Here is a 12,507-nt window from a genome sequence, read left to right as displayed (position 1 = left end):
AAAAGAATTGTGTTTCTTTCAGCAATACTGAGCAAAAACCTTCTCTGTTTTAGCATGTCTATATATATATATATATATATATAAATATATATATATATATATATATATATATATATATATATATATATACACACACATACAGTACATAACTACCTAGGAACTTCCCAAGATAAGCTACCCGGAAAGCTTTTCCCACTGCACACCCAACAGGGCCATCATCTGGAATATTGGGGCCCAGTAAAGATGTATATGCCAGTCCCCTGTTTCCATTTTCTTGTCCCCCCAGTGTTCTTTCGCCCAAGTGTCCATAACCCACTGCCGCCTTCTCCCAAAATGCCTATACTCATATTCCTTTCTCCCCCACCAATGTCTGTACACTTCTGCCTCCCTGGTGTCCATCTCTGTCTGCCCCCTCTTTTCCCATGGTCCACATATTTGCCCCCGTATTGTGCCAAATCCACCCTGTGCCCATCCCTCCTGTGCCAAAGCAAATAAGTTAAACATATTTGCTTGTAAAAGTTGTTAAGTTGCCAGAGTAATACGTAAGTAAGTAAGTAATATGTAAGAAAAAGTAATTTACAGAGGCAATACATTGAAGGCTTTTTACTGAATCATGAGATATATCAATACAATTTTACAATAAAATATGTCCTGCCTGTGAGTGAAATGTGAAAAGCTGTAAATATATGCGATCATGAGGAATATCTATAATTAAAGTCTCATGAAAAATTCAAGATGTTAAAATAAAAGGCTTCAGAATTTTTTTTCAAAAAATGTAAAAAGCCTCAGGGCTGTTGGTGCTTCCAGATACTGTGAATTTAAGCAAAAATGCAATTTGAGTAAACTGAAAGCGTTAAGGTGATCCTCTCAATGACATAATAATTCAGTATTATTAGCAAATACAGTAACGTGTATGATTTTGGTACAAATTGTGGAATTACACACGGAAATGAATCCGTAATAACCTGGTTTAAGTCTGCGGAGTCCAGGTTTGGCTATTCTATCCAAATCATTTCATCCTGTTGGAAGGTCCACTAAACAAAAGGTGTGCATTAAATCACAACACAATAATGATTAGATGTCACATGTACCTACTTCAGTCTATGCTAGAAGCAGGTATAGATTTACTAAGGCAGCAACTCATAATAGCCCTATGGGTGCTGCCAAGGGGGCTGTTTGACGGGAGCCACTAAGCTGGTTTAGGGACTTAGTAATGTAATAATATAAAATGAGGAATCTAAGTTGTTTATTTGTGGCCAGCTATAGTTATTGTCCGTTAACTGCTATCCTCTGGATTTTCAAACAGAGAACAATGAGATTCTCCTGCAGGGTGCACTGTCCCTGTAAAATGCATAGATACATTGGTGGGTTTACCCCCCCAGGGATGGGCTGTGTAACAGAACATATGTGAGTTACACACTATGGAAGGACCTATCCCCCTTCTATGCTAACCCTTAACTCCTGGGTTAGTAAATACACCCAAAGTTTGTATTGCTCGACTGTAAGTCACAGATAAAAATAGATAACATTATATTACAGCTTTAAGGGACAGTTGAATCTTATGCCATCTATGACATTAAAAAGTAACTGTTGCCATCACAGCTTTTAACATAAGCAAATGTATTCATTAAAACAGATAATGATAAATTGCGTAGGGGTATAAATTCAGCACATGATGTGTGTTTGTTGCAGCACAATTTAATTCACTTGGTATAGGAGTCATATAAACTCAGCAAAGATAAATGTAAAGTAATGCATTTGGCAACATAAATGTTAATTTTGAATTCCCCCTTCTGAGAAAAATTGCCCTGTCCTTGAAAGGCAAAAGGGATTTTCTTCATGTGAATCAATACAATACGGTGATATTTTGGACCATTTGAACACAATTAGCAACTTAACAACAGGAGATAGATATACTAATAGATACTACTAGTGGGGACAAATAATCATGTAGATCCTGAGAACCTCCACAGACTGCATTAAAAAGTGCTGCACACTTCTCAGAAATTGAACGCTGGGATGTGACAACATATCCCAGAGCTTTGCAGCGAGGACAGGAGACACTGAGAAGGCAGCTGGGGAAACCGCCTAATAAATATGCAACATTTAAATTACTGTATTTGCTCGATTATAAGACGACCCCCCAAAATCTGAATATTAATTTAGGAAAAAAAGAAAAAGCCTGAAAAAAAGAAAAAGCCTATAGGAAAAAAGTTTTACCAGTAAATGTTAATTCGTGTAAACTATGTAAACAATTTTTTTTTAATAAAAGCTATGATTGAGAAAAATATTTTGTTTTTATTTAATTTTATTTTCCAACCTGCCCCCCCAGTTATGCACATCTGCCCCCAGGCTTGCCACTCTGCCCCAGAAATGCCTTATACCCCCTATATGCCACTTTTGGCATTTAGGGGGTTAAAAGGCATATTATGGGGCAGAGTGGCATATAGGGAGGTATAAGGCATTTCAGGAGGCAGAGTGGTGTATAGAGGGTTAAAAGGCATTTCTAGAGGCAGAGTGGCATTAAGGGGGTTAAAAGGCATTTCATAGAGCACTCTGCCTACAGAAATGCCTTATGCCCCCCATTTAACACTCGACTGCCCCCCCCAACTTACCGGTGCTTCTGACTCCTCAGTGTGTTGTCCGGGCAGCGTGTAGACGTCTATGAGATTCGTCCATCGCGCAGACCTTCCCCGGCTGTCAGAGAGAATTCTGATCTCTGACAGCTGGTGAAGGTCTGCGTGATGGACGCAGACAACCGCACCTCCTTCCGGCTGCAACGGAAGTTGCCTACCCGAATCGCGTAGACGTCTACACGCTGCCCCGGCTACACACCGGGGACTCAGAAGCAACGGTAAGTTGGGGGGGGGCATAACACAGGAGGATCCAGGTCCCCTGCAGCGCTGCGGGGGATCTGGAGCTTAGACTCATAGTCAGACCTTTCGCTCTGAAAAAAACCTTGTTTTATAATCGAGCAAATACGGTATATATATTCAAAAATCTCCTGCACTCATTGGACTCAAAGTCATCTCTATATACCCAGGTGCTGTAGCGTAGTAAATACGAATGTCCAAAAAGATAAGATCTAGCAGGGCAGGAATTTCATGACTTTATTTTTGGGAAAGGTGGCATCCCCTGACAGTGCCACATTTAAAGTCACTGAGCTCTTCAGTATGACCCATTCTACTGCCAGGGTGTGTCTATGGAGATGGCTGCCCGTGTGCTTGATTTTTTACACCTGTTAGCGATGGTTGTGGCTGAAACACCTAAACTCAATAATTATATTTAGACTTTAGGTTACCGAGATATAAGCAGATGTTTTGCACCCCCTTTTAGCTTCTAAAACATAACTATAAGCCAGTTTCTCTGCACCACTGAATCTCATTTTACATTTATATTCTCCAGTGACTCATATGCATCAACAGACAGACATCACCGCCTTCTTTTCCTACAATACTCCCACTCTCTGCCGTGGAATCTGCACAGAACAGTTCCACCAGGCATTCAGTAATCATACAAAAAGCCAACAGAGGCAAAGCCATAAATATGATTTACATAGTTACTGCAATGTAACTTTCTCTTCATATTTTAACACATTCCATTGCTATGTCTACCGACATTTTCACTCTCTTTCATTTCAGAGCTGTTGGAATTTCCAAAAATGTAAATGGGAAAAAAAACAATTAATTGTTGCAGCTTAATATATATGTCTGGTTTACATGCATTTATGTTCTATCTAAATATTTATTGGTAGCAAATTGGTGCAACAGTGTAACTTTATCTGGAATTAAAAAAAACATTTTTCATTTATCACATTTTATCCAAATAAACGTTAGGACTCCACTCTCCACCCAGGTTCCACCAACTTTATGCCCCATTCAAGGCAATTTGGGCTTAGCGCCATCTCTATATCAGTCTCATTAACTCCTCACCCCTCATGTCTCCTGTACAAAGCAGGAGAGGGTGAGCGGGCGAGCTCTGGGAGAGGTGCAAACTCTGGAGAGGGGAGAAGGTATGATAAGTATGATCATTTCTCCAAATTATCTTTTAAATAAATGGGTTTACTTGACAAATACACTCACTGGCCACTTTATTAGGTACACCTATATATTGCTTGTTAACACGAATAGCTAATCAGCTAATTGCATGACAGCAACTCAATGCATTTAGGCATGTAGACCCGGTCAAGACAACTTGCTGAAGCTCAAACCGAGCTTCAGTATGGGGAAGAAAGGGGATTTAAGTGACTTTAAACATGACATGACATGGGCTGGTCTGAGTATTTCAGAAACTGCTGATCTACTGGGATTTTCGCGCACAACCATCTCTAGTGTTTAAAGAGAATGGTCCAAAAAAGAAAAAATATCCAGTGAGCTGCAGTTGTGTGGACGAAATGGGCAGAGGAGAATGGGCAGACTGGTTTGAGATGACAGAAAGGCAACAGTAACTCAAATAACCACTTGTTACATCCAAGGTATGCATAATACCATCTCTGAATGCACAACATGTCGAACCTTGAAGCAGAGGGGCTACAACAGCAGAAGACCACACCGGGTGCCGCTCCTGTCAGCTAAAAACAGGAAGCTAAGGCCACAATTCTCACAGGCTCACTAAAATTGGACAATGGAAGACTGGAAGAACGTTGCCTGCTCTGATGAGTCTGGATTCGAGCTGCTACATTCAGATGGCAGGGTCAGACTTTAGCGTAAACAACATGAAGGCATAGATCCTTCCTGCCTTGTGTCAATGGTTCAGGCTGGTGGTGTTATGGTGTGGGGGACATTTTCTTGGCACATTTTGGGCCCCTTCGTACCAATTGACCATGTCCATCCCTTAATGACCACATTGTACCCATTTTCTGATGGCTACTTCCAGCAGCATAATGCACCATGGCACAAAGCTCACATCCTCTCAAACTGGTTTCTTGAACATGACAATGAGTTCCTTGTACTTGAATGGCCTCCACAGTCACCAGATCTCAATCCAATAGAGCACCTTTGGGAACAAACTATTTTCTTATACTAGATGATTCTACATTCTACATTGCTGTAAATCCTCAAACATGAATCTGTGAATGAGCTTCTAAAATATTAAAATTATGTATCTTTCTGGAATGTATTCTAATTGTAGTTTTACTTTAACTTTACTTTTCATATTCTATTAAGACTAATTATTTCATTTACCACAAAACAAGATTGTGTAGACAATTACAAGATATGGTTATAAGAAACCAATGCATTGCAGATTTGTAGTTGGCTTGATATGTGATTTATTACTGATTTTTTCTATTAAATGAAATTGTTTCCCCCTGAAAAAGCAATGCTTGAGCTGTCTTCATGTTCCACCCTGAAACTTTGAGCCTAAAGAAAAAAAAAGTGTGGATAAGCAAGTGTGTAAAAGAAGGCTAGATGGGAAAAGATAAGATGTGAAATGATAGATTGAGGTTAGGATGCATACAGTGGAAATGAATTGGCGCTTTCTCTGGCCGTGTGCTGCTTTTTACTTTTTCTTAAAAAGAGAAAACTTTCTAAAGCAATATAAGGACACACATGAGTAATATGACCTAAAATAGTTTAATAACATCGCCTTTGTCTTTTATATTTTGGGGATAGTGAATGTCTGAAATGCAAGTAGCAGCTTCCAAGTATTCTGTTAGTTGTTTGATATTTACTATAAGTCAAACATCAAGTTCCCTATAGAAAAACAACTTATGTATTCATTTATACACTATGTGGACAAAAGTATTGGGACACCTGTCCATTACACCAACAGGGATTTGTATGACATTGCATTCTAAATAGACATTAATATGTAGATGGTCCCCCCTTCCACTCTTCTGGGAAAACTTTCCATAGGATTTTGGAGTGTTTCCATGGGAATTTTTATCGATCTATCTTCTATTACATTTATTTATAGAGTACCAACAAATTCCATATTGCTAGGAGGGACAGTGGAAATGAACAATACCAATAAAAGTGACAAAGTACAAAGCTTACAATAACACTGACACTTAACTACGAACAAATTAACAAGACAAGTTTTCCGGTTAATGTAGTTCTAAAATAAGCATAATGCATATTTTACAAGAGTGTATATGTTCTAGTGAGCCTGGCACTCAACGCATTCCGTCTTAGGTTACAACATTTTCCAGAAGCTGTATGTCAGCTTAAACCCCACTATCCAATCTGGTTATACACTTACTGCTTATCCCCAGGGCCGGCCTGAGCCCTTTTTTTTTTTTTAAAGCGAAAGAGAGAGAAAAGGGTGCCGAGTGGTTTTCGCTTACCAAGCTGTCGGTACCCACTCGGGGCCCCTCTCTCCTCTGCGGCGAGTCTCCCTGTTCGGTCTTGGTGCCGCAGGACTGCTGAAAGGTAAGTACAAGGGGGGGGGTTAAGGGTAGATAATAGAGAGGGAGAGGAAGGGAAGATAATGGGGGGGCGGCAGGGACGGAGGGAGAGGAAGGGTAGATAAGGGGGGGCGGCATTTTAAAATTGGCCCCAGGCAGCATTTTGTCTTGGGCCGGCCCTGCTTATCCCATACGGTACCTGGCATCACTCCTGTTTGCATGTGATGCAATTTATCACGCAACTGCTGCAGAGTCACGTAACGTGGCAGACCAGCCCACGCTTAGGGGTCACTTAAAAATTGGGACCAGCCCTGCTTAAGTAATAAAGACAGGCACAGGCGACGATTGCCGGATAGTCCACATTTGATGTATAATATTGGAAAAGATTCTGTTGGTGGTATGTAGATAAAAAAAAACCATAATATATTTAACTATCACTGCATAAAAAAAGTAATCAAACAAAATGAAAAGGTTCTGCTAACATTTTCTTATTGAACATACTAAAAAGATAAAGCCAAAGTTGATAGCACCGTTTAATGGACATAATTTAATTATATTTGTGTTAAGCACTAATGTAACACAGATTTATTTCAAGACAAGCACATTTCACTTTTGACTAAATGTGAGTGATGAATACAGTACCATTAAAGATGATATCTTGGCAAACATTCACCATAGAAAATGAGCCAATTCAACTCATATGTAAAGAAACATGATGATGATATTATAACCTATGCCATAATTTTACAGCCAATGTATGCATTATAGCATTAGTGTATTACATATATATATATATATATATATATATATATATATATCTATGTACACACATATAATGCCAGAATTGCTCCAATAACTAATTCAGTAGCAGTTTCACTCACAGCCATGCGAGCAGCCAATGCACATAATATTGCACTGTTAAGAGTTAAGCTCTCAGACCTCAGACTTCAAAACAAACTCCATTATTTTGTGATTGTATAAATATAGCTAAAGTGAACAAATAGTAATTCTCTATCAGTCCAATCTTGGCTATTTTTCAACTTCCCTTTACCCCGCATCTTGTTGTTTCAGAGTATTTAGCCTTTCTTCTTCCAATGTAATGTTTCATTTTATTAAGCAAAAATGTATAAGGAAAATGGTGTTATATGTTGTGTCTCTGTTATATAGATAAAGTAACTAAAATGTAATTATCAATAATATTTAATTATAAGCTACAATGTGAGTTGGCTGAATGTCTGTTTCATTCATGCACTCTTTTAATAAGAAAACACCACCATTGCTCCTCAATGTTCATGGGGCACTGAGACACACTTCTCACATATTTGCAGTTCTTCGAGGAAAGTGTAATTGTGCTAATGTGGGACTCATTTCCGTCAATGTGAGAAGATCATTAAAACCTACACTCCAGGGGAATAAGTGCCAGCTAAAATCTATGGAACAGATTTGCTCTAATGTCCCTTGAGAGCCAACGTGTTAGTTGGGCAATTACATTTTAATTAAAGAGGAACTGTCACATCTGAAATAAAACCCTAATCCCGTAATCATTTAGTGAAGATTGCATTAGAATATGTAATCAGTCAACACAAGAAGTGCTAACGTTCTCCCCGTGTAGATTGTGCATAAGCCTCTAGTGATATTAACACAATCTTCTAAGGGTAAGGTACCTGTGTATCCAATGCAAAAATATGTTTAACAATTGTTTAATGATTAAATGTTTAAGAGACAGTCCACCAAGGGTTGTAAAGACCATTCTTCTTTGATGATAATACCCTTTTAGATGCATATAAATGGCTTCCTTTTAGAAGGCACTGAAATGGAAAGTATTTACTGTACAGGGATGTATGAAGGGCACACAAAGCAATCTTGTATTGCCATGACAACTCGTGTTCTGTTTAATAAAGTATAATAATTTAATTCAGATGAACTTTGTAGCATCAAATATGTTTGGATATTTTTTTGCAAATACTGGAGAAAATAGGCATTCAAAAAATGCATTGGAAAGTATTTTTTCAATATCGTGTCTAGGAAATTTACAGATCTTTCTAAAATTGTTAAAGTATATTAGAAGGACTATTCATAATGTTTTAAGTTGTACTGAGATCATAGTCAAGTTGAGTTTCTCAGGCCAATTTGACTGAGGTGAATGAAAAGTGAAGCCGACTGCCAACTCTATTTCAGTTAAAGTCAAGTCAACTCCATTCAACTTGGTCTGAGATGTTGGAGGAGCAGGGCCAGTTGGGGAGATAATGAATCTCCCTCTAATAATCACAAAATGAAGGGAGCATGAGATCTGTCCCTGCAGATTAATTATTCAGTGCTCTCTAAAGCCGAGAGATGGGATATGATGTCCTATCTTGGAGCTCAACACTGAAGCTGCATGCACTGTGAGGGAGCACTGAAACATTGGGCTGCAGGAACAGATGTAATTGTTATTGTGTGTCTAGGTATGTTAACATTTGTATATTAGTGTGAATGTCTGTGCGTTTGTGTTGGTGAGAATGTATGGGTGTTTTTTTGGCGTGAGTGTCTGAGTGTGTGTTAGTGCGAGTGTCTGGATGAGTTTTTGGGTTTGCGTGTATTAATGTCCCTCCCGAGATCCAGCTCTTGATAAGAACCTTGCAGGGACTTACTTTAATTTCCATGGGCGCCCGGAAATCTTTCAATGGGTAAGGGAAGGGTATATGTGTGTATAAGTTTATTTATTTGTTTTTTTCAAGAAACATTTATTTTACACAAAAAAAAAAAACACTGAACTTTCCACATCTGCTCTCTCACTCACTGTGTACATAGGAGTCACAGAGTGTGCCTATCTGTGTGCGGGACTGAAAATGGCCATCACACCTGGAGATCAAAAGGCTGCCTGTTCCCTACCCGCCAGTTCACCACTGAGGTAGACCTGGTGCCATGAGGTTCCATTCTCCTCTCCGTCAACTGAACACTCCGACAGATGTCCCTTACCGACAGACAGGTAGTCCTGCAGACAGATCTTCTGATGGGTCAAACCAATCTCCTGTTGCTGCTGCTCTTGCTCTCTCCAGTGACATCATCCCTTTTTTTTCTTTTCTCTCCTATTGCCTTATACAAAGCCCCAGAGTCTGTTGCCATTACCTTGCCATCTGATGGTCGTACCCATGCTGATAATAGTGTATCATATCCTAGTGAGTTTTTATAGTGGCTCTGTTACTCTTCTGGTACGCTCAATGGGACACTGCGCTAGTAATTACCTAGTTGTCTTACCTGGCACCCTGAGGCACATAGAGAGTTTCCATGTAATAATCCCCATTGTTGAATGACAGGATCAGAATGACAAAGCTGCGTTTTAATTAGTATTTTTTTTTTAAAATTTGTTCTTCTAGCAACAGGAAGTTATAGAAACATATGTACCCAAGGTCTGTTCTGCACCCAGTTTCATTACAGTCTGCTGTAATAAACACTAGGGGGCAGTCGGCAGAGCCGGCTAGTATATATTGCTGATATTTTTACTGAGCCAGCTGGGTTTTAGGTTATTCTTTACTAATTGCTGGGGTTAAATCTATGAATTATGTTAACGCACCATTTGCATGCAGTGTCCAACATATTTGCACTGACTAGTCATGTAAATGCAAAATCATGGCTACAATGTTTAACGTATTTAATGGAAACTGAATATCAGTTTATCTCTGATTCAGCACACTGATAATGTAACAAATGCGTCCCAGTGGTTAACCGGATATACAATGTGTAACCTTGTACCATTATATAACCAACTATTTCAATGGGAAGCCTTAAACAAAGAGGGTGTGTGCAGTTCCGAATAGACGCACCCTTCCCATGTTTTTTTTTGTCATTTTAGTAATTATCTCTGGAGTAACACTATAATACCTACTATTGTTTCAGAAAACATAATATCTTAATAACCAATACTGTAATTGTGTATCCAGTATGATGAAATATCCATGTGTTCCACCCTCTTCTCATTCCAGAAATGGGTGCTGTTGCTCTAGATAAGATCATTAAGATGCAGTGTAATATAGAGCTTGTAAATGTAGAAGAGGACTATTTGATCCATACACTTAAAGTATGCTGACCAGATGGCTTTTTAACTGGAGATGCTCACAGAAAATGTACACTCCAGTGCTGCATTCAAATCAGTGCTGCCTCGCATGATACATTTGTAGCGTCCTAAGTTATAGAAACCATCTGGTTGCTCTAACATTAATTTACTCAAACAGACCTTTTCTGGGCCCCAAATCCCTCCTTCCTTTCCCTCTTTTCTAGAAACGTAAAACGTTTGAAGGGTATGAGCGTATCACAATGTTCTACAGCCCTAAAGGGCACAGTATGTATACAAACAGCAGAAATCCATTTATAAATGAAAATGTGTTAACATTATTATTCATAATTTTGTAGTTAATTTTATAAATAGCTATTAAAGCTGCATGAAAATGTCTTGGTAAAAACCCCACACCTAGCCCCACCTTTAACCATACCCCTAAAAACAAAAGTGCCCCTCTTTGGCATTACCATCAGGGATGGGCAGATAGTGGGCATAACTGAGTAGAAGTGGGCAGAGGCAAGTGTTAATCATCCCCATCCAAGAGTCCACGCCCCCAAGCTATACCTCTAACTGTATCCCCTAAAACAAAAGTATACCCTTTTATTGTTTGCTTAAAGCAGTATTATATTTTAAACTCCTTAATGACTAGGAATATAATATTACATGCCTGGGGAGGCAATCGGTAACACACAAAAATATTATGTTCTCCATTGTTTGGCATCTCCAAGATCTGCCCGACCTTTCTTAGAATACATATATTCATGGGATAAGACAAAACTTGAAGTGACAGACTAAGATAAAGCTATACATTACGTAAAGAGGGCACAGACCAAAAGCTTATACTGGGCAAGGAATGGGGTATAGAGCACAGGTCAACAAATTTGGTTGGGATTTAGGATCCAGCCAAAAATGTAGGAGCCGGGTTTTTTCAAGGATGCCAAATAATACAAATACTAACACTTACACACAAAGTAAAAACCTTTACACGCATAAACATATTAACAATGACACAAATCACGCACAGTAACAGTTTCACACACTAAAAAAAATACTTACTTTTTACAGCACTGTATTTGTCCCCTTCCCGATTTCTTCTGGTTTTGCATATTTGTCATGCTTAAATGTTTCAAATCATCAAACTCATTTTAATATTGGACAAAGATAACCAAAGTAAACACAAAATGCTGTTTTTAAATGATGATGATTTCATGTATAGAAAGAGAAAAAAGCTATCCATCCCTACCTGGCCCTATGTGACAAACTAATTGCCCCCTTACTTACTAAATCAAAATGTAATTGGTAATTGGGTGAAATTTCACTAGACACACCCAGGCATGATTACTGCCAGTCCGGTTGAATCTAAACATCAATTAATCAAACCTGTCTTGCAAAGTAAAGTAGGCTAAAAGGTCTCAAAAAGCAGAGCATAATTCCGCAATGTAAAGAAATTCAAGAACAGATGAGAAAGTAAGTCATTTATGTCTACCAGTCTGGAAAGGGTTATAAAGCCATTTCCCAGGAGTGTTCGGCCTACCAAAATTCTTCCAAGAACGCATTGATGACTCATCCAGGTCACAAAATAACCCAGACTAACATGTAGGAAACTACAGGCCAAAACTGCCTCAGTTAAGGCCAGTGTTCCACAATAAGAAGGGGAGAGCTGCAAGACTAAAAGCACTGCTGACCAAAAAGAACACAAAGGCTCGTCTAACATTTGCCAAAACCCTTGATGACCCCAAAGACTTTTGTGATAACATTATGTGGCGTGATGTCAAAAGTGGAACATTTTGGAAGACCGCATTCCACAATAAGATCATACCATGGTGGTGGTAGTAAGATGCTCTGAGGCTGCTTTGCTGCTTCAGGAAGTGGGCGACTTGCCATAATTGGTGTGTGACGGAGGCCCGTACTCCAACTGAGAACCTCCGCCATAGAGAAACCTCAACTGCTCAAGAGATCAACCCTTTATAATCACCCAATCAAAAGTCGAGACTTAGTGTAGGGTGCAAAACAGAACCAGGTTTGTTGAGACAGCATGGATATTTATACATAAACACAATCAGATAAGGAGTATAATCTCATCAACTACCAGAAAGCCCAGCGCCTCCATACAGTTCCCATAGCC

Source organism: Sceloporus occidentalis, unplaced genomic scaffold (assembly GCF_023333645.1).
Source record: "Sceloporus occidentalis isolate IW3139 unplaced genomic scaffold, rSceOcc1.0.p SCAF_15, whole genome shotgun sequence".
Taxonomy (NCBI): Eukaryota; Metazoa; Chordata; class Lepidosauria; order Squamata; family Phrynosomatidae; genus Sceloporus; species Sceloporus occidentalis.
The sequence above is the reverse complement of the archived record's forward strand: the minus strand, read 5'-3'. Positions refer to the sequence as shown.